This window comes from Callorhinus ursinus, unplaced genomic scaffold (genome assembly GCF_003265705.2).
Source record: "Callorhinus ursinus isolate GAN/ISIS: 27379988/994484 unplaced genomic scaffold, GSC_fseal_2.0 scaffold1, whole genome shotgun sequence".
In the NCBI taxonomy this organism is placed as follows: Eukaryota; Metazoa; Chordata; class Mammalia; order Carnivora; family Otariidae; genus Callorhinus; species Callorhinus ursinus.
The window spans coordinates 44,828,313-44,850,440 of NW_027397063.1; positions in this window are offsets into that span (position 1 = coordinate 44,828,313).

The following is a 22,128-nucleotide window of genomic DNA, read 5'->3' on the forward strand; positions in this document are numbered from 1 at the left end:
AGACTACAGGTGTAGCTAACTCTGGGTGTTTATTCACACTAAATGTAAGTGATCTAAACACCCTAATGAAAAAAAAGGTATTTGTATATTAGATAAGAAAGCAAGACCCAACTACATGGTGATTACAAGAAACCTACTTTAAATACAAAGAAACAAATAGCTTTAAAGTAAATGAATAGAAAAAGAGTTTCCATGCAAACACTAATCAAAAGAAAAGAGAGGCAGCTATATTTATATCAGACAAACTAGATTTCAAATCTCAGAATATTACTGGAGATAAACAAGGTCATTTCACAATGATAAATAGGTGAGTACTTCAATAGGGTCTAAAAATCATACATTTTTGTGTCCTAATAATCAAGTCTCAAGATGCATAAAGGAAATACTGATAGGACTGTGAGAAAAAAAATAGACAAATCCACAATTACAATCAGAGAATTCAATATCCCTCTCCTGACTGATAGAACAAGGAGACTCAAGTTCAGTAAAGAAATAATAGATTTGAAAAACACTATCAGTCAATTAGGCCTAATTTACATTTAGAGAACATTCTACGTGAAACAGCAGAACACATATCCTTCTCAAGTGTACATGGTCTATTTACCATGGTAAGCCATATCCTGAGCCATAGATCAAGTATCAATAAACTTAAAAGAATTACATTTATACATATTATGTTCTCTAATCACAATGGAATTAAATTAGAAATAAATAACACAAACATATTTGGAAATTTCCTAATTACTTGGAAACTTGAATAACACAGTTCTAAAGAACCCAAGGGTAAAAGAAGAAATCAAAAGTGAAATTAGAAAGTATTCTGGAATGAATGAAAGCACAACATATCAAAGTTTGTGGGATGCCACTAAAGTAGTACTTAGAGGGAAAGTTACAGCCTTAAATGCCCAAATTAGGAAAAAAAAGATCTTAAGTCAGTGACCTTAGCTTTCACCTAAGAATCTAGAAAATGAGGAGCAAAATAAACCTAAAACAAACAAAAGAAAGGAAATAAAAATATCAGAACTTAAATCAATAAAGTAGTAAACAGAAAAACAATGGAGAATATCAATGAAATGAAAACTGATATTGATTCTTTGAGATTAATAAAATTAATAGACCTCTAGTCATACTGACCAGGAAAATAGAAGATACAGGCTACCATTATCTGGAATGAGCAAAGTGACAAACTACAAATTTTACTGTTATTAAGAGCATAATATGGGAATTATTATGGCAATAAACTCAACTACTTAGATTAAATGAAAGTCACTTGGAAGAAAAACTACCAAATCTCAGTCAAGAAGAAATCAGTACTGTGAATAGCCCTATATCTATTACAGAATTTGCTTTTGAAAGCCTTCCCACAAAGAATAATACTAGATTGAATGGCTTCACTGGTGAATTCTACCAAATATTTAAGAAATAATACCACTTTTATATAAACAGCCCATAAAACTGAAGGACAAGCAATACTTCCCAACTCATTCTATAAGGCCATTATTACACTGATACCAACACAGAGAAAGACAATACCGAAAAGAAAATGACAAGCCAATGTTCCTCACAAAAATAGCTCTGTCTTACCACAATTTTAGCCAATTAAATCCAACAATATATAAAAAGAGTAATAGTCTAACCAAGTGAGTTTTATCACAGGAATGCAAGACTGATTTAGTAATTCAAAAGTCATCAATGTAATTAATCACAGCAACAAACTAAGATAGAAAAACCATATGATCACCTCAACAGACAAGGAAAAGGATTTGACAAAATATAACATCCATCCTTAATAGAAAGACTCCAAACTAGGAACAGAAGGGAAATTTCTCAACTTCATAAAAGGCATCTATGAAACATCTACAGCTAACAATATATTACAAGATGAGAAATAGCTTGCTTTTTTCCTAAGATCAGTAATGAGACAAGGATATCTGTTCTCATCTCTTCTATTCAATATTATACTAGAGGTTCTCCAGTGCAGTATGCTAAGAAAATAAAGTGCATCCATACTAAAAATAAATAAATAAATAAAACTGTAATTACTCACCAATGACATGATCATCTTCTTGAAAAAAATCTAATGATATCTGTAAAACAAGATACTAAATCTAGTGATTTAGCAATCCAGCACGTGGATTCACTTTTAAGCCGTATCAGAAAAGGGGTGAACTTATGACAATCGTGTTGACTCATCTTTGACTAGTTTTGTAGCTTTCAAAGGGAAGCCAATTAATATGAAAATAATCACCCTAACGTGTACCCAATCTGCACTTCCATCCCATTTCTCACAGCACCCTACAACGCTGACTTTCATCCTATCCCTAAGTAGTTTAGGGAATGACTCACGGTGCAAATGTTAAAGATGAAGTAAGAGTGTCTTTGTGCACATTATTTGACACTTCTGAAAATAATTTAAAGTAAAACATTTTAGCATTTTAGGCTGCATCAAAATATCACATGGTTATCTAACCTTTTACATCTTAATCTCCTACCCCTCTTATTCCCACCTTTCTACCTATCTCCCCTGCCCCATACACACATACCATGAACCACTTACTCATGACTGCTCAAACTTTTCAAATCCACAATACACTTCCATTGGTCTGTGTGTTTGCTTATGCTACCCTCTCAGCCAGGGATCTCACCTGCTGTCCTCTCACCTGCCTGATACACTCTTACTTAGACCATGTTCAAATGTCCCACCTCTCCTGGGAAGCCTTCCCTTGTGGTCCCACATAAGGTGCTCCATTCTCATTCTTGTGCTGTACTTCATATACACCACTCCATCAGAACATGTAGGAGAATATGTTAACTATTCATGAGCTTGTCTTTCTTGCTAGATAGTGAGTTCTCCAAAGTCAGGAAATATTGAAAAATTATACTATATTACAAGTACCTCAAGTGCCTTGTTGAATTAAAGTGAATATAAAGTTCTACTAAATATTTCAAAATAGGCAGTGTTGACCAAAGCTAGATTCATATTAAGCTCATCCAACTTTGCAAAAATGTGATTCATATTTAAAAAATAGCTTATTCACATTTCCAAAAATATTTAAGGAAATAGGATTTATGAATTTTGTAAAGGGAACAATTTATTTTATTTAACAATGATTAGTTGAGTCATCTCAGCAGTATAGCTGGAGTCAGGAAATTCAAACTAGCTTAACAAATATAGTTGGCTTTGATGAAGAATTAAAGGATAAAATTATACTCTTTTATCAAGGTTCAATAATACTATGCATTTAAATAGCGTAGATGAAACAAAAGGTTAATTGGCATTTAAACCAAACCCCATTTTAGTAGACTAAATAAGCTTTTAATCAAAAGGTGAAATTCAGCATTAAACACTAAAATAAATAAGTGTTACCATCTGAGATCCGAGCTTGCAAAAGTATGATAAATCAGGTTAACTTTATTAGAATACAAACAATTTTGAAGTATATAGGAATACAACTAGTTAAGGCATAGTAACAATCTGGTAAGGCACAGTTTACAACATAATTCAAAATATACTGACCACAGAGTAAAAGCATAAGTCAGATGCAATTTATCTGGATGGACAAATTAATAATACAATATTAGTCCAATCCCGTTCAAGTATGCAGACATCCCAGGAAGTCTTCTCACATTTTAAAACTTGCTTAAAACTGAATTCAAATTATGCAGCCGTCAAAAGGAATGAGATCTTGCTATTTGCAACAATGTGGATGAAACTGGAGGGTGTTATGCTGAGTGAAGTAAGTCAATCAGAGAAAGGCATGTATCATATGACCTCACTGATATGAGGAATTCTTAATCTCAGGAAACAAACTGAGTGTTGTTGGAGTGGTGGGGGATGGGAGGGATGGGGTGGCTGAGTGATAGACAGTGGGTAGGGTATGTGCTATGGTGAGCGCTGTGAATTGTGCAAGACTGTTGAATCACAGATCTGTACTTCCGAAACAAATAATGCAACATATGTTAAGAAAAAAGAAAAAGAAGAAGATAGCAGGAGGGGAAGAATGAAGGGGAGTAAGTCAGAGGGGGAGACAAACCATGAGAGATGATGGACTCTGAAAAAACTGAGGGTTCTAGAGGGGAGGAGGGTGGGGGGATGGGTTAGCCTGGTGATGGGTATTAAAGAGGGCACATTCTGCATGTAGCACTGGCTGTTATGCACAAACAATGAATCATGGAACACTACAACAAAAACTAATGATGTAATGTATGGTGATTAACATAACAATAAAAAAATTAAAAAATAAAATAAAATATATGCTGCATGATCAGGCTTTAAAACAACAACAAAGAGAAAAAATTCATTAAGCTAATGCATGAATCATATTTGGTTGAAATCTCAATTTAAACGAAAGTGACTTTTATTTTAAAATATTTTTGTGACTTATTTTTAAAATGTTTTTATATCAAATGTCTATTCCTTTTATTAAAAGAAACAAAAAACCTTTTACTGTATTCTACCAATTATATAATAAAGATGTTTCTAAACCTCAAAAAAAAAAAAAAAACTGAATTCAAGTGCTGGATCATATGGTAGTTCTATTTTCAACTTTTTGAGGAACCTCCATACTGTTTTCCAGAGTGGTTGCACCAGCTTGCATTCCCACCAACAGTGTAGGAGGGTTCCCCTTTCTCCACATCCCCACCAACATCTGTCATTTCCTGACTTGTTAATTTTAGCCATTCTGACTGGTGTGAGGTGGTATCTCATTGAGGTTTTGATTTGGGATTTCCCTGATGCCGAGAGATGTTGAGCACTTTTTCATGTGCTGTTGGCCATTTGGATGTCTTCTTTGGAAAAATGTCTGTTCCTGACTTCTGCCCATTTCTTGATTGGATTATTTGTTCTTTGGGTGTTGAGCTTGATAAGTTTTTTATAGATTTTGGATACTAGCCCTTTATCTGATATGTCATTTGCAAATATTTTCTCCCATTCTGTCGGTTGTCTTTTGGTTTGGTTGACTGTTTCTTTTGCTGTGCAAAAGCTTTTTATCTTGATGAAATCCCAGTAGTTCACTTTTACTCTTGCTTCCCTTGCCTTTGGCGACATTTCTAGGAAGAAGTTGCTGCAGCAATTGCACTACTGGGTATTTACCACGAAGATACAAATGTAGGGATCCGAAGGGGTATGTGCACCCCGATGTTTATAGCAGCAATGTCCACAATAGCCAAACTGTGGAAAGAGCCAAGATGTCCATTGACAGATGAATGGATAAAGAAGATGTGGTATATATACACAATGGAATATTATGCAGCCATCAAAAGGAATGAGATCTTGCCATTTGCAATGACATGGATAGAACTGGAGGGTGTTATGCTGAGTGAAATAAGTCAATCAGAGAAAGACATGTATCATAAGACCTCACTGATATGAGGAATTCTTAATCTCAGGAAACAAACTGAGGGTTGCTGAAGTGGTGGGTGGTGGGAGGGAGGGGGTGGCTGGGTAATAGATATTGGGGAGGGTATGTGCTATGGTGAGCACTGTGAATTGTGCAAGACTGTTGAATCACAGATCTGTACCTCTGAAACAAATAATGCAATATATGTTAAGAAAAAAAGAAGAAGAAGAAGATAGCAGGAGGGGAAGAATGAAGGGGGGGAAATCGGAAGGGGAGACGAATCATGAGAGATGATGGACTCTGAAAAACAAAATGAGGGTTCTAGAGGGGAGGGGGGTAGGTTGGATGGGTTAGCCTGGTGATGGGTATTAAAGAGGGGACGTTCTGCGTGGAGCACTGGGTATTATGCACAAACAATGAATCATGGAGCACTACACCAAAAACTAATGATGTAATGTATGGTGATTAACATAACAATAAAAAATTTAAAGAGAAAAAAACTGAATTCAAGCACAACATGCTGATACAATCAAGTGGCTGTTGAGTGATAATAAATGTAGATCCGAGGTTTAATTTTTAAGTATGAGATTTTATTTGAAAATTGATATTCAATCATTTATTTTGTTATTGTATTAACATGAAATAATAATAGTGTCAATATCTGTTTGAAAGTCAGGAAAAAGATTTGCAAGCTGTCAACAGATTTAAGGGCTTGTCCCAGTCATACTGACAGAAGCAATTCACAGCCTTCTTTGCTGGACACTCACAGAATGCCCAAAATTGACATGCTAGGAAATTCTATTTTTTCTGAACTCATGGTTTATTCCAGAAAATTAGCGTTTCATATTGCTAGGATAACAAAAACCTGCAACTTTTCTATGCTGCTTTCTCACCCCAAGGCAGATGACAGAGATGGCGTCTCCATCTTGAGAATGGCTTGAGGAGGGAATTAGCATCCTTCTTAAGCAAGGAGAAACAAAAAGTTAACTTCTTTTCTCTCAGGAAAGAACAGCCACCCAATTAGGTACTTCACTGATACTGTATTCCCCACAAATGTAAAATTCTATTCTTTTAATCCCTCTGAAAAGCTGAAACTCCTCACCAAGCTGCAAATCATTAGCAATAAGTGACATTTGTGAGGTCCTAGATTTGCCTAACTCTCTGTTGAAAATTGATAATAAAATCTAAGAATAGTGCTCTCCAGAATTACATTCACATATTAATTTTTTAATCACAGAAGGAGTCATGTAGAGACCATAACTGCAATTATCTGAACTGTTGCTATAATCACCAGCAAAAGCAATAGCCATGAATACACACACCAAAACACCCAAAATTCAGTACCAGTAGTTTTATGTAAAAGAGTGAGAAGACACTGCCTGTTGTCCATTTGCCTGTAATTTATAAAAGAATGTGTTAACAAAAGGAGACTGAAATGAAGAAACCCAAGGCATGTTAAATTAAAACTAAGAAGAATCTGGGTTCTTAGAACCTCAAGCCTACTCTGTCCTTCTCTTTCCTCTGGCTTCAACATAATACTAATGTTGCTTCCTAATGATGATTTATACCTCAAGTCATGGTGAACACTGTATTATCAGGGCATATTGTACAATTTGAGGCTATCACATTAGTAATTCCAACAAAATAACTGCTGACTCCAGAATTCTGTCCAAAATACACACAAACACACAGACACACACACACACACAGACACACACACACACACACACACACACCTCACCCTGTAGTATAAACAGCCAAGCTAGATGTCCTTCAAAAAACTTACTATTGTCATAAAATGCAAGAGTTGTAATCAATGATATTTTTTGACATTTCAAAAAAGCAGCTGAGTAGCATTCTCATCCAGGATGGTCAGTTCTGTGATGCCAACAGTGAAACTGATGAAGGCAGAGTACATAGGCCAATCTGCTCAGCTGATGCTAGACTTGCCATGTGAAGTGACAGGAGACTGATATTTTCTACAGCTGCTTAGAGTTAGTCAATTAAGGAGTATGAAAAAATGGGAGATACTCCTCATCCTATTACAGCTTATTAATTCTTGGCAGATACTTTGACTTCCTACTTCTGTCTCTGCCTCAGGATTCCTAAACTCTGAGCAATGTTATTATTCCTTAACTATGATCTTCACTTGGACAGCAAAGAATCTTAGATAGTGGATAGCAAATTTGAGCTCCCCCAAATGATGTTGATTTAAGTTGCTATTAAACACATTGCTACTAGGTATGAGCACATATCTAAATACACTTCCAATTGTTTTATTTTTGCCACAGGGAATCCTTGCAAATTATAATTATCCACATGGAAACATCATAGCAATGGAAAATTTTCCTGACCTGAAAACGTTACACATAAATTACCCCAAAATACCCTTTTTTGCCAAGTTGAGGAATAATCTAGATTTGAGTTCAGTTATTCTAATAGTAAACATGTTTAATTGTTTTCTTAAGGTCTTATTAACATTTTATTGTAACACATTTAATCTCATTTCTATGAATATTTCATAATGGAAATTATGGTTTATGGCTTCTCTTTTCTATTTTGTGGCAATTGATAGATTGAGTTCAAGTTTTTCAACTATTTAGCAATAGTATGCTGCTGTGCTCCATACAGACACTGGCAGAAGAAGGTGGAACGGGGCATTAGGAAGCATGGATAACAAACAGATCCACTTTTGGAGGTGTATAAATCATTATTAACCTCCCAATTCAGTATTTTATAACAAACTGTCCCTCAAAAGTATAATGGTCCACATGAGTCTCAAGAACATGTCGGTCATTGGGGCGCCTGGGTGGCTCAGTTGGTTAAGCGACTGCCTTCAGCTCAGGTCATGATCTCAGGGTCCTGGGATCGAGCCCCGCATCGGGATCCCTGCTCGGGGGGAAGCCTGCTTCTCCCTCTGACCCTCCTCCTGCTTGTGTTCCCTCTCTCGCTGTCTCTCTCTCTGTGTCAATTAAATAAATAATAAAATCTTTAAAAAAAAATGTCCGTCATCTAACAACCAGAATTGAATAAATAATCTAGTTTAATTCAAAAATCAAACCAAAAAATATCTGTAGATCCCCTCTGAGTAAGGCACTCTGGGGGACAAAAAGGAGGCTGTGTACCTTAATGAGGTATTGCAAATAACTAGAACACAGGGTTCCAAATGATTTAATTAGAGAGGAAACATTTAAAAAATGAGAATCATATTTTTTGGAACGACCAGAAAAGCATCATGGAGGATTTCGCATTAGGAATAAAATTTGACATAAAGAGTTTTTCTAGAGATCTGTTTAGCTGATCATTTATTTCTCAAAATAAATATGAAGAAAAGGTAATTAAAATGAATAAATTAAAGTTCTTATAGTCCATATAATCTTTTGGGCAAAAAACAGGCAGAATCATTCAATTCTTGTATTTAGTTCTTATACTTCCTACTAATACCACCCAGTGCATACTGTTTTGTTTCTTTTTGTTTTGTTTAATCTAGCTGAATATAGTAGAATGGCTAAATATATTTTGAGATATTCATACTGTAGAATATTAATAGTTTTTTAAAAAGATAAATTTACAAGTGGTTAGATGAATAAACTTCCAAAATATATGCTGAATGGAAAAGCCAGTTGTAAAATGTTGCACACAGTATGATATTATATGTGTCAAAAGAACTAAGGAAAACTCATCATAACATATAATTCCAGATAACTAAATCTTAAGCTCCTAATACTCAATTGACTTGAGCCTCTAGGCAATAACTTTGAACACGGGATAGACAAACCCAAGGGAGACATATTCTAAATTTTCAGGGTAGGATTCAACCTCAGGAGTGGTATAACCCTTGAGAGAGAGTCAACAACTTTTGCAGAAGGCAAGGATTTCAGGACAGGGCTGTTGTTCATTAACTCTCCCTGAATACAGGATCCAGATGTGACCTGAAAGGCAGAGGGTATCCCCTGCTCTGAGCATTCAGCTCAGCTCCTGCCAGGCACTCGAAAGGATACTGGCAATGCTCACTGAGGAAGCCTAAGAGACTCAATGTCCTGGCTGGAATCCTTCTCCACCTCATTTCCACAATTTGCAAGTACAGAGGCCATCATGTGTCCAAAGTATGTTTTATGAAATAAAATCAAAAGTTACTGATATCAAGCAGCAGGGAAGGATAATAATTAAAAATGTGCTGATAGACCAGCAGTTACCAAATATATTCTACACAATACTAGTCCTGTGATTTTTTTTCTGTTCAGAAGAGGTCCAAGTTTGAAAAAGTGCTGCCAAAAAAACCAAAACCCTGTCTTGGAGAGTCACAATTCACATACATATTTAAACACATGAAAAGCTCTGAGAAGTCAAACAGTAACAGAATTGGTTACACATTGTTTAATTTCTCTCTAAACTCCACTGCCATCTCCCCCTTCAACATATCCAACAGTACCTAAGCCTTCATGTGTCAGAAACTGCATGGTTATAGCTCCAAACCTGATCTTCAGGAGACTCCTGAGGTGTGCAAATCATTCATCTAGGATGCAAGTCAGAAAGCTCTCTCTCTCTCTCTCTCTCATCTTGTGTATACAATCCAACATCAAATCCTGTACGTTTTCCTCAATTTCTGCCATGCATACCACATTATCTCTTCTCTGAACGACTGCTGTGGTTCCCTACTCAGTACTCCCATATACGTTCTCTCCGCCCACATTTGTCAGCTTGGCTACCATAACAAAATACCACAAGCTGGTGGCTTAAACAACAGGAATTTATTTTCTCATGGCTCTGAAGACAAGAAGGCCCTGATCAAGGTGCCAGTAAATTTGGTTCCTGGTGAGACCTCTCCTCCTGGCTTGCAAATGGCCACCTCCTCACTTGTCCTCAAGTGGCTTCTTTTCTGTGCACAGGCTGAGAGAACTGTGATGTCTCTCCTCCTCTTTTAAAGACAGTCCTATCAGATTAGGGCCCTACCGTTACAACCTCACTTAATCTTTATTACCTCCTTTTAGGCCCTAACTCCACATACAGTCATATTAAGGCTTCAACATATAAATTTGGTGGTGGGGGGGGGGTCACAATTCAGTCCATACCACCCACTTCTACTCTAATTTCCATACTGCAACCTAAGTGTTATTTTAAAGATGAAAATCTGATCATGACATTCTCTTTCAAAAATGGTCTTTAAAAATACCATAGGTGCTTTCTTCATTCTGGCATCTGCTTACCTCACCAACCTCCCTTCCAACCTCCCTTCCACTACAATGACCTTTAAATTTCTTAAACATCATGTTTCTGTTTATGTCAAGTCCTCTGTACATGCTGCTCCATTCCTGCATTGCTAATTTCCCTCTTCTCCTGGAAAAGCATCTCTAGACCCTAAATACTCCAAAATTATACAACACCTCCTAGAACAATCCACCATATGTGTCCTATATTTCGTGTTCATTGCAATTATTTCAGTTAGATATTATAGATTTCTGTAATTAGTTGGTTAATGTCTTAGTCCATTTGGGCTGCTATAACCAAACAGACTGGGGGACTTATAAACAACAAAAATTTATTTCTCACAGTTGTGGAGCCTGGAAGTCCAAGATCTAGCGCCAGTATGGTCGGGTGAGGATGCTTTTCCTAGTTCACAGCCATAGCCTTCTTGCCGCATCCTCAAATGGTGCAAGGGCCTAGGGACCTCTGTGAAGCCTCTTTTATAAGAACACTAATCCCATTCATAAGGGCTCTACTCTAATGACCCAATCATCTCTTAAGGGCCCACTTCTAATACTATCACTTTTGGCACCAGGATTTCAACATGTAATCTGGAAGGTGGGCACAAATATTTAGACCATAGCACTTAATGTCTGTTTTCCTTACTAGACCATAAGCAATATGAGGCAGTGATCACGTCCATTTTGCCCATCATTATATGTACAGCATCTTGCATTGTGTTCATCACACCATAGGTAACAAACATTTGTTTAGTGAATGAATAAATGTACCCAGAAGTCCCCTAATTTACTTGAAAAAAAGATTGCAAGGCCTACTTACAAATATTCTGTTTAACCAGTATTATGCAAAATACACTTTAGGAAATATGCCAATATCTAAACTTCCCTGAGATAAAGATATATACTGGCAAATAAATCCAAATTAATTTCACTCAAATCTAAAATCCAGAAGATCACATATCTGTGGATATGAAAAAATAGCAGAATTCTGATTAGAAGAGTTGTAGACATATTCTTGAAAATTTTCAGGTGAATTCTGAAAGGACGGACCTCTTTCCCTCTTTCTTTTCATTCAACTGGTGACCCTGTGATCAGAATTAAAATCCTGTTCCTCAAGTATAGTGACCCATATGTGTGTGATTCAAATTAAGTATGACATGTTTACTTGGCTCTCGCAATAGATTATTTTATCATCTGATTGCTATGAGTGTGTATATGTGTGGTTATGATGAATTAAGATGCACGTGTCTGGCTCCGCATATAGAAAATTCCTTTCATTGCACTAGGGGAACTTTACAAATAAGTATTTTCTGGAAATTATGATTTGTGCATCAACTAGTGGTTTTTACAAGCTAATCTTAAAGGTCCTGCCAACTCTGAGATATTATAATTCTACTTTTCCATACTTAAGAATTAACATACCAAAAAGATGGGTGACATCTTGAGACCCTAGAGAAATATCATCAAGGATGTCTTTGGGGGGCCCTGCGTGGTTCAGTTGGTTGGGCGGCCATCTCTCAATTTCAACTCAAGTCATGATCTCAGAGTCCGGGGATCAACCCCTCCGACTCTGTGCTCAGCGGGGAGTCTGCTTCAGGATTCTTTCTCTCCCTCGGCCCCTCCCCTAGGTTGCTCATGCTCTCTCTCTCTCTAAAATAAATAAATAAATCTTTTACCAAAAAAAAAGGATGTCTTTGGACAACAAAGGTATTAGAAGGTCCATTATATAAATGACAAGAAAACTATGGTGCTCCCACTCATATAGGTAAGCTGTGTTGCCTGATGTCTAATTCCAGAATACTAATGCAAATTCTATTTTTCAAAATTATCTAGTTCATTTAAAAGGTAGCAGAAAAAAATAAAGACTAAAAGTCAATGTAAAACTATGAGTCACTTACACCAACTTATGGTATATTACTGTCCCACAATATTGAGTTAGGTGATAGAGAAGTCTAGAAATTAAGATCATAACACCTCATTAATGTGTTTTTCCAAACTAAGGATAATTTATATTCAGTTGATTACAAAGTTTGCTTTTATGCAATCCATTAGAAAAAAAAAGGCTTGCTAAGCAAATATCATATACAAGATTACAGAGATAATGTTTATGCTTAAGTCAAACTGTTCAAGTCTTAAAATCATTTGCATATAAGCAATTAATATGCTCAGTGTAAGAGGTGCTTATGTATTCATTAGAGTAATTCCTGTAGGACTACTACTTGGCAAGGCTTCAGTGTGATTAAACATAAATTATATTATATATAATGGTTGAATACAAGCATCAAACATTTTAAAAAATTCTTTTTATTAACCAGTTAATAGAAGATTGTTTCATTTCATTCATTCTAAATTCCTCATTATGTAGATGCTAATTTAGTAGTCAAATCAGAGACAATATGTCTCATATATTTCCAAAAAATAAAAGTTGCGTTTTCTCCAAACATTCCTTAACTCAGAACTTTGAGAAATTCTTGCTGCCTTTCTCTGCTTACTCTGATCTAGTCTTCCATGACTTGGACCACCACAGAGGTCTGAGCCAAAGCAGGCACTGTGGCAAATGGAGCCTCACATGGGCACCACCTGTTCAACCAAAAAATCTGTGCAGCAAGGTGATGAGATTATAATCCAAGGTGGGGCCACCTCAGCCATGGGAAGACCTTCTAAATAAGATATCCATGGAAAGTGCCATCTACCTTGTTCAAAACACTGTCTTAATAAAAAAGACCTTGGATGCTCAGTGTAAGTTAATCTTTCATGCAAATCCTCAGAGTATTCTAATTACAAAAGAGAATGACAAGCATGGAAAGACATGGCTAAGGCTGAAAACAAATCAGAGAGGATCTAGAAAGAAAAGCACAAAGTGGTACTAAATCTAACTAAACACGTGCCAAAGTGGCTCTTGAGCTTTTTGGTCCTCCTTCCTTCTTGACTTCCTCCTTCAAAGATAAATTATCTCTCCCCAAAATGGAAATTGTGCTGAGCCTGTAACATAATGATGAATGAAAGCCCCACAAAAATTGGTTTTTACATCAGAGAAGGAAATAGACTCAAAATTTTGTGTCATAAATAAAATTTGTGGAAATGACTTGCAAGTTATAAATGCAAGCATTATTATTCTCATCCAGGGGGCATTCAATAAATGCCTGCTGATAAAGAATTCCTAAGTGTTCACTAAACTTTTAATGTCTTTCCTGTCACTTATCACTGACAGATGCCATAGGGCATTCTGTCTAAAATTTAATAAAGTCAATGCTCATCATAAAATCAATTAAAATGCAAGCTGCCTGCAGGCCGACTTCCTCTCTAGGTGATGAAGCTGGCATGTTCTCCTCAGACCAAGTATGCCTCTGTGCTGATTAAGCAATTCTCATCAGTTGTGTCTAAGTCAGGATACCATCCACCACTGTCATGGAACGCTAATTAGTTCTTCTGAGCAGAGTCTTAGGCCAACTTTCCTACTTGCTACCCATCACTTCCCTTTCCCCAAAACAACCAGGGTGGTAACAACAATACTGGTGTTTTAAGGGGGAAAAAATAATGGGTTTTTTATTATAGAATTATAACCAATGACTGCATACAAATGATACCTAGGGGAAACAATAAAATACCCGTGTCCTTGGTCAGAATGTTCACTGTTAATAAACAAACAATGAAAGGATCTCAGGCAACATAAATGTTCTGATGTGAGTGTAAATCATCACTGCTAGATTACAAACTCCTCAACTAATATGTGCATAGCACCTGACATTTACAAAACACTTTTATATATATTCTCATATTTGATATCAAAGCAAACCTATAAAGTTGTATTTTACTACTGGCAATTCATACAGAAGGAAATAGAAACTGAAAGAGCATATATGACTTATCTAAGCTTATGGAGACCGGCAGAGGCAAAGCTGGGCTCAAACTCAGAACTTCTGACTCCATATACTCTGCTTTCCCCATCCATCCAAGCTATCTCTGATGATTCCATGAGACTTGAGAAAATAATTTCAGGGAAAATGATTTCAGGCCCAGCAGGAGTGTGGCACCCTTTAGAATGAAGAGTTTAGTACTCTTAGAATTCTGGGTTGAAAATTTTGAGTGGGCCCACCCAACATGAGAATGTCAGTGGCCTTTGCTTTGGGTTCAATTACTCTACATGGAAATCCAAGAACATAAATTTTATCTAGAATCCATAATACTTAGGGTCTTTATTTAAAATCCAAAGTGTTCGGCTCCTCTAGGCCTGGTTTGAGTGCTGAATTTGTAGCAATGCAGAATCGTAGGCTCCATCCCAGGCCTGTTAAATTAGAATCTGCATTTTCACAAGGTCCCCAGATGATCCATATGCAGTTAAAATTTGAGAAGCATAGCTCTGGACTAAATCTCACTGGAATTTATATTCTAGTAGATGCAGGGTCCTACCATTATGAAAGTTTGGGACTGTGAGCCAAGTATCTCCTATTAATACTATTGTCATTAGATGTACCTCTAGACTCAGCTTCTCACATTATGCTCACATCTATGCCAGCATGTTTCCCCTCTTGAAGGAATGAGGAAAACACAGTGGTTGGGCAGAGCAATTAAAAGACAAAGAGAGAAAAGAAAAGAGAAAAAAAAAGAGAGAGAAGCAGAGCTGAAGCTAGGTCACTTGATACTTTCCACAACAGAATATTGAGGAGAGAACATTAGAGAATTGGCAGAGTGGGGCACCTGGATAGTGCAGTAGGTTAAGTGACCAACTCTTGGTTTTGGCTCAGGGTCATGAAATGGAGCCCCACATGCTCAGCTCGGAGTCTGCTTAAGACACCCTCTCCCTCTCCTTCTGCCCCTCTCCCCTCAAATAAATAAATAAATCTCTTTAAAAAGTACCTTTGTTTAGAAACAATGATTTTTTTTATTAATTCCTTAATTATCAAAGGAGTACCAAATACTATATGTTAGTCCCAGCCTTACATAGTCCTGAAAATTAGCATGAGCTAATCTCTAAGCACCAAAAAAACACACTATAGGAGTCATCTGGAAGCTTCAATATATGCTAATAATTCACTACTGGAACTTATTTAAAGATGCTTTACATCTAACTATGATACACTTTTTAGATGATACATATTATTCTGAAATGGTAATCTGCCTAAGGAAAAACAAGGGAGTCAGCAGTCTGCATCAGGTTTCAAAAGTAATTCTGGAGATTTGTTCTCAGAATAATAGGACTGTGGCTGGGAGTGTAGTAGACATCCCACATCGCAAGAAATCTGCAAACGACCAGGGAGGGCACCAAGTTCAGGTGTGGTATGCCTTCAGGAACTGATAAAATCTGTGTCAAGACCCAGCTGAACAGTGACCAACTAGAAGGTCCAAAAGGAAGGGTGTTGTAGTTAACTCTCCATGTGACAGCTAGACCCCTACTGATACCCTACCTGGCAGATTAGCGCATCTTCTTGGCAATCACTGAAACCCATTCTAACTGTAACTGTTCATCATGTAAACAACATGGCCCAAATGAAACAAAATCCCACTTTAAATGTAAAATAAATGTCTTTTTAAAAAGCAGATATGAAAGGAAAACAAAATCCCCAGAAGAAGCCCTGATAATAGACAATTAGTGAACATATTTAAAAATTTTGAATGAAAGAATCAATATATCAGTGAAATCACTGATCATTGCTACTCCCATGCCAAATTTCTATCTAGAGTCCTCTTTGGGGCTCAAATGTTAGGGGTATTTTTGCTTTGCTGTGACTTCCTTTTACAGCAGTTATGAGGTTCACCAAAGCCAATAGCATGAAAAAATTATTAACCTCCAAGCATTCATGCTGGAATGGGTAGCACACGCGGAATACATGATACATATTTTTTTAATTGCAGGCAGTTGTAATGCACTGAAGTGGAATCCATAATGCATAAAATTCAAAAGTAAATTTATAATTGTCACAAAACATCCTACAGTGAAGCAAAGCATGTGCCTTAAAAGAAACAGCAGAGCTTTATCTGTAATTGAAGGAAGGGTTGCAAGCCAGGGCACATAAAGGGATCTTTAGGCAGTAAGGAGAGGAATGTTGATGGCACTATGGTCTTTCGCGGCCACATCAACACACAATTATCCAAGTCACCAGCTATCATATCACCTTAGAAAATATGAGATCCGTGTCTGTGTATATACATACAGTTCTAAAGCCATTGTAAATCTTTCAAGAGCCAACACAAAATGTCAGGATTGGAAAACTCTTAATATCAAGAAATGTTTTCTGAGAAGCTGCTAAGTATAAGGCACTCAGGAATATCAGTGGTAGAAGTAAGATATCTGTATTAGCTATAAGAGCAACCATATTCATGAGTACTTCTTTATGCTCCATTTAAGTCATTTTTGAAATTACTTTTTGTTGGAGAAAATTATCTCCTCACTAACCACTTATGCATTTTTACATGAATCCAACTATATCAGTCACAGGATATTCCTTGTTAAATAAAGAATAATTAGTTCCTTTTCTAAAATGGATGCAATAATTCAAAAGAATAGTAGCCATCATCTCTTAGGGAAAAAATGAATTAGCAAAAGTAAGGTCTCCCGGGCAGAACTTTCAACATGTGCTATTAGGAATGTGGTGGCCTTTGGTAAGAGGTTAGAGTTGAAATGGGAGGCAAAGTTTACCTGAATTTGCCAGAAAGAAGAAATGAGAGCACTGAGTATTTACATATTCCAAAGCAGAACAATTATGAAGGCAATAAATTATGATAAAATGTGTAGTTCTGTGCAAGCACATAAAAGCATGAAGAATTACCAAATGAGAGCAAGTTTATGATTCACGCTGGATAGTATTCAGTCTCTGAAAGTGGTGGCTAGGAAATGCATACTTGTTGAGCTGAAGAAAAAAGTAAATGCCTATCCCTAAGGTTGCACATTGTATATTTATCTCAAGTAGGGGAAATGATCTTATGACAAAATTACCTCCCAAGGCAGGGTTTCACATCACAGCAAACATTTTTATAAAGAAAACTGCTTGCAAATCTGTTAGTAGTACATTCAAGGTAGAGAAAATATACAAACCAGTAGACCCTCAATTTTTAAAAAAATGTTCATGTTATAAGTGAATCGTAAAGGCATGGAAAAGAAGAAAGAAAGTCAAAAAGGAGGAGGGAAAATGACTCATTCATGAGTTCTTTAGTGCTCCCTGATTTTCTAAATTAAATTCAAAATAAAGAAATGTCAACCCAAATGCTTGTTAACAAAAGTGAAATAGTCTCTATTAGATAGTCAGCTTGTGATTTTTTTCTAAGTTTAATTTTACAGCTAAGAAGTATGACCACAGAGGACATAAACTTGAAATGAAAATAATGCGTTTATTAGATGGATAAAGGTGAAGCACATTACAGCAAAAGAAGATGACATTGCTGAAAGGAGGAACTTTGAAGTGATAAGGAAAAACGAACAGGGGAGAAGAAAAGAATTGGGAGAAATGGAGCAGGAAGAACATTATTTCATGTAAATTAAAATTAAATGTAAAAGGATGACAGTAGCTCTGATCTCATCAGGCTGAGGTATTTTGGTGGCAGACAGTAATATGAGAATTATAAGCAATTTGCAAACCTCAAGTCCACAAGCATGCACATTTCTCCTCTCTTGTGATTGTTAATCAAGTTTGTTTTTTTTTTTCAAGGAGAAAAACAAATTCCAAAATATCAGTTTCATAAACCCCTGCCAAAATCTGGAGCAGTTTGGTCCCTGTCAATGACAGACAGTCCCCCCGCAAGCTGCAGGCAAAATTAGGCAAAGGATGCAATGTTTTTGATGGTGCCTCCATCTGATAGCAGCATTCCTGGAGCCTGCCTTTCAGGCAGAATGCAAACTGCCCTCTTCTCCAGGCTGTCTCTGATTTAGCACTGTCCCCTGTCCCCTCTACCAGGCTTGTCAGCGTCACAACTCTCCTTCCATAGACCCACATCAACAATGGTCTGGCTCCATCTCTTCTCTTCTACTAATAGCTAACACATAGTGCTTGCTATATGCCAGGCATGGTGGCATATATTAATGCATTAAAAGTATGTCATCCTCAAAACCACCCTATGTGGTTGGCACTATTATGACCCTCACTTTACAGATGTGCAAAAGATTACAGTCTATGTAGGGAGTTTTCATTTTGTGCAGAGTGCAACAGAAAGCTTTTAACAGGGTTTTAAGCTGCAGAGTGACATGATCAGATTTATATTTTTAAAAAACTCTGTTTTGTGGAAAATGGATTGGAGGAACAAGAGTAAATACAGAGAGACAAAGAAAAAGCCTGTCATGATAGAACCATCCAGAAGGGGTGGCGGTTACACGGTCATGCCAGAAAGGATGAGCAATGGTCACCTTCAGGGTGTATTTTAGAAGCTGAAGTGACAAGACATGGTATTGACATGAATGCAGGGAATGAATGAAAGGCAGGACTTTAGGAAGACTCCCATGGTGGACAGTGTGTCATTTTTTGAAATGGAAAAGATTGGAAGAATGGGAAAGCTGAAAACAAGAGTTCAGTTTTTTAATGTGTTATATATACTTGGTCTTAAGCCTCCACCTTAGTGTTTAATCAAAATATGACTTGATTAGCTCCAAAGGGGAAGATAATAAGAGAGATATTTAAGAATTTGGGAGAAAAGGAGACATTCTCTTCCGAGGCAGGGGCTCTAAAGAGGGAATCAGTTCTAGAATTCCCAGCACTGTGTAGTGCCCCCTGGTATAGCTGTAATAGAACAAAGCTTGTTTCTGTAGCAGAGAGCCTGAGGCAGCCAAACCATGACGTCTTTTACCCAACCAGGAATGGCATGGGACAGCAGCCCAACGTCCCTGGCCCCTAGAATGGTGAAGAACAGCTGAACAGGGAGTCTTGAAGTATCTTACAGTCATGACAAGCCCTCTCCCCCACACTCCACCACTATGGAGAGCTTACAGCCAGCCTCCAGATGGTACCACGGATATCTCCAATGATGGGAGCACAGAGCAACAGCCAAAGGCCAACGACCCGACAGGATGAGTGACATCCCACTCTGTGGATGTCTGTGTGTGAGCAAAGACAGGTTGGACCACATGCCTCTCTCTGATGCCAGAACACTTATGCCACTTTGAGGGAAAGGCAGGGGAGGAGGAAAATTCTGAGTTAACTCATTTTCCAATAAAAACAATAAGACAACGCATAAAGGTATTTGAGTTTACCTGAAACTATTACAGTTATGTGTTTTACCTTTAAGCAGAATGTGGATTGATAAGTTTTGAAAAGTAGTTCTACTTCTTCAAACACCTAAGTAAACTTACTTGGAAATTTGCACCAACTACAACAGTAATGACTCATTGGCATTTATCCTCCAGTTCCCCTCACAATCTTCTGGGAGATTCTGTGAGGTGCTTTACATGGAGATACAAACATTCAATCCATAACATCCTCCTTTTTCTCCTTTTTTGCCTCTAATTCTTTTAGGTAGAATTTAAGTGGTAACTTAAATATCAGTTCCTCATTTGTTCATTTATCCAAAAAAATATTTATGGAAGGCCTATTATTTGCCAAGAGTTGGTTCTAAGTTGCTGGTAAAACATCAGAAAAGAAGACAAATAAGATCAATGAGCTGTCATGCTAAAGGGGGGTAGGGGTGGTGGGAGTGTGTGTGGAATAGATGATACAAAAGTAAATAATTGTGTCCTATGGTTAGAATAATACAGGTTATCTGATAGAGAACAAATGGGGAAGTACCATTTGTTCTACCTTCCTGTAGTCCTAACAGAAACTAACTTCAAAATTAGAATTGCCATTACACCAGAGCTCATTCTTTACATCATTCCACTCTTTGCAACCTTAGGTAGTTTGATTCGCATGAGACTATATCATCATTACAGTTATTTAATTGTATCTCTATGTAAACTTGTCACTGCCATAAAACAAAGTTAACAGTGTCACATATGGAGCAGTATAATGGGTTAGAAAGGGTACAGGCTTCAATGCACAGAAATCTACTGCATCCCTATACACTAATAATGAAGAAGGAGAAAGTAAAATTAACAACACAATCCCATTTACAATTGTACCAAAAAACAATAAAATATCTAGGAATAAACTCAACCAAAGAGGTGAAAGACGTGTACTTTAAAACGATTAAAAAGGATGAAAAAATTTCAAGACAATACAAAGAAATGGAAAGACATTCCATACTCATGGACTGGAAGAATATTGTTAAAATATCTATACTACCCAAAGCAAACTAAACATTTAGTGTAATCCCTACCAAAATACCAATAGCATTTTTCACAGAACTAGAACAAAGAATCCTAAAATCTGTATGGAACCACAAAAGACCTCAAACAGCCAAAGCAATCTTGAAAAAGAAGAAAAAAACTGGAGGCATCACAATCCTAGATTTCAAGATATACTACAAAGCTGTAGTAATCAAAACAGTGTACTGGCATAAAAGCTGACATAGACTAATGAAACAGAATAGAAAGCCCAGATATAACCCCACGATTTCATGGTCAATTAATCTTAAACAAAAAGAAAAGAATATGTAATGGGAAAAAGACAGTCTCTTCAACAAATGGTGTTGGGAAAACTGAATGGCTACATGCAAAAGAATGAAAGACCACTTTCTTTCACCATATACAAAAATAAACTCAATATGGATTAAAGGCCTAAATGTGAGACGTGAAACCATAAAAATCCTACAAGAGAAAAACAGGCAGTAATTTCTCAAACATTGGCCATAGCAACTTTTTTCTAGACACGGCTCCCAAGGCAAGGCAAACAAAAATAAAAATAAACTATTGGAAATACATCAAAATTAAAAGCTTCTTCACAGCAAAGAAAACAATCAACAAAACTAAAAAGCAACCTACTGAATGGGAGAGAAATTTGCAAGTGACATATCCAATAAAGGATCAATATCTAAAATATATAAAGAACTTATACAACTCAACACCCAAAAAGTACATAATCCAGTTAAAAATGGGCAGAAAACATGAACAGACATTTCTCCAAGAAGATATACAGATGGCCAACAGACACATGAAAAGATGCTTAACATAAGTAATCATCAGGGAAATGTGAATCAAAACTACAATGAGAGGGTGCCTGGGTGGCTCAGTTGGTTCAGCATCTGCTGTTGTGTCAGGTCATGATCCCGGGGTCCTGGGATCAAGTCCCGGATCGGACTCCCTGCTCAGTGGGGAGTCTGCTTCTCCCTCTCCCCTTCCACCCTGCTTGCGATCTCTCTCTCTAATAAATAAATAAAATCTTTTTAAAAAACTACAATAAGATATACCTTCACATCTGTCAGAATGGCTAAAAGCAAAAACAGAAGAAACAACAAATGTTGGCAAGGATGTGGAGAAATAGGAACCCTCATGCATTGCTGGTGGAATGCAAACTAGTGCAGCTATTATGGAAAACAGAATGAAGGCTCCTCAAAAAATTAAAAGTAGAACTAACCTATGATCCAATAATCACACTACCGGGTATTTATCCAAATAATACAAAAACACTAATTCAAAGGGATACATACACCCCAATGTTTACTGCAGCATTATTTACAATAGCCAAAAAATGGAAGCAACCCAAGTATCCATCAATAGATGAACTGAT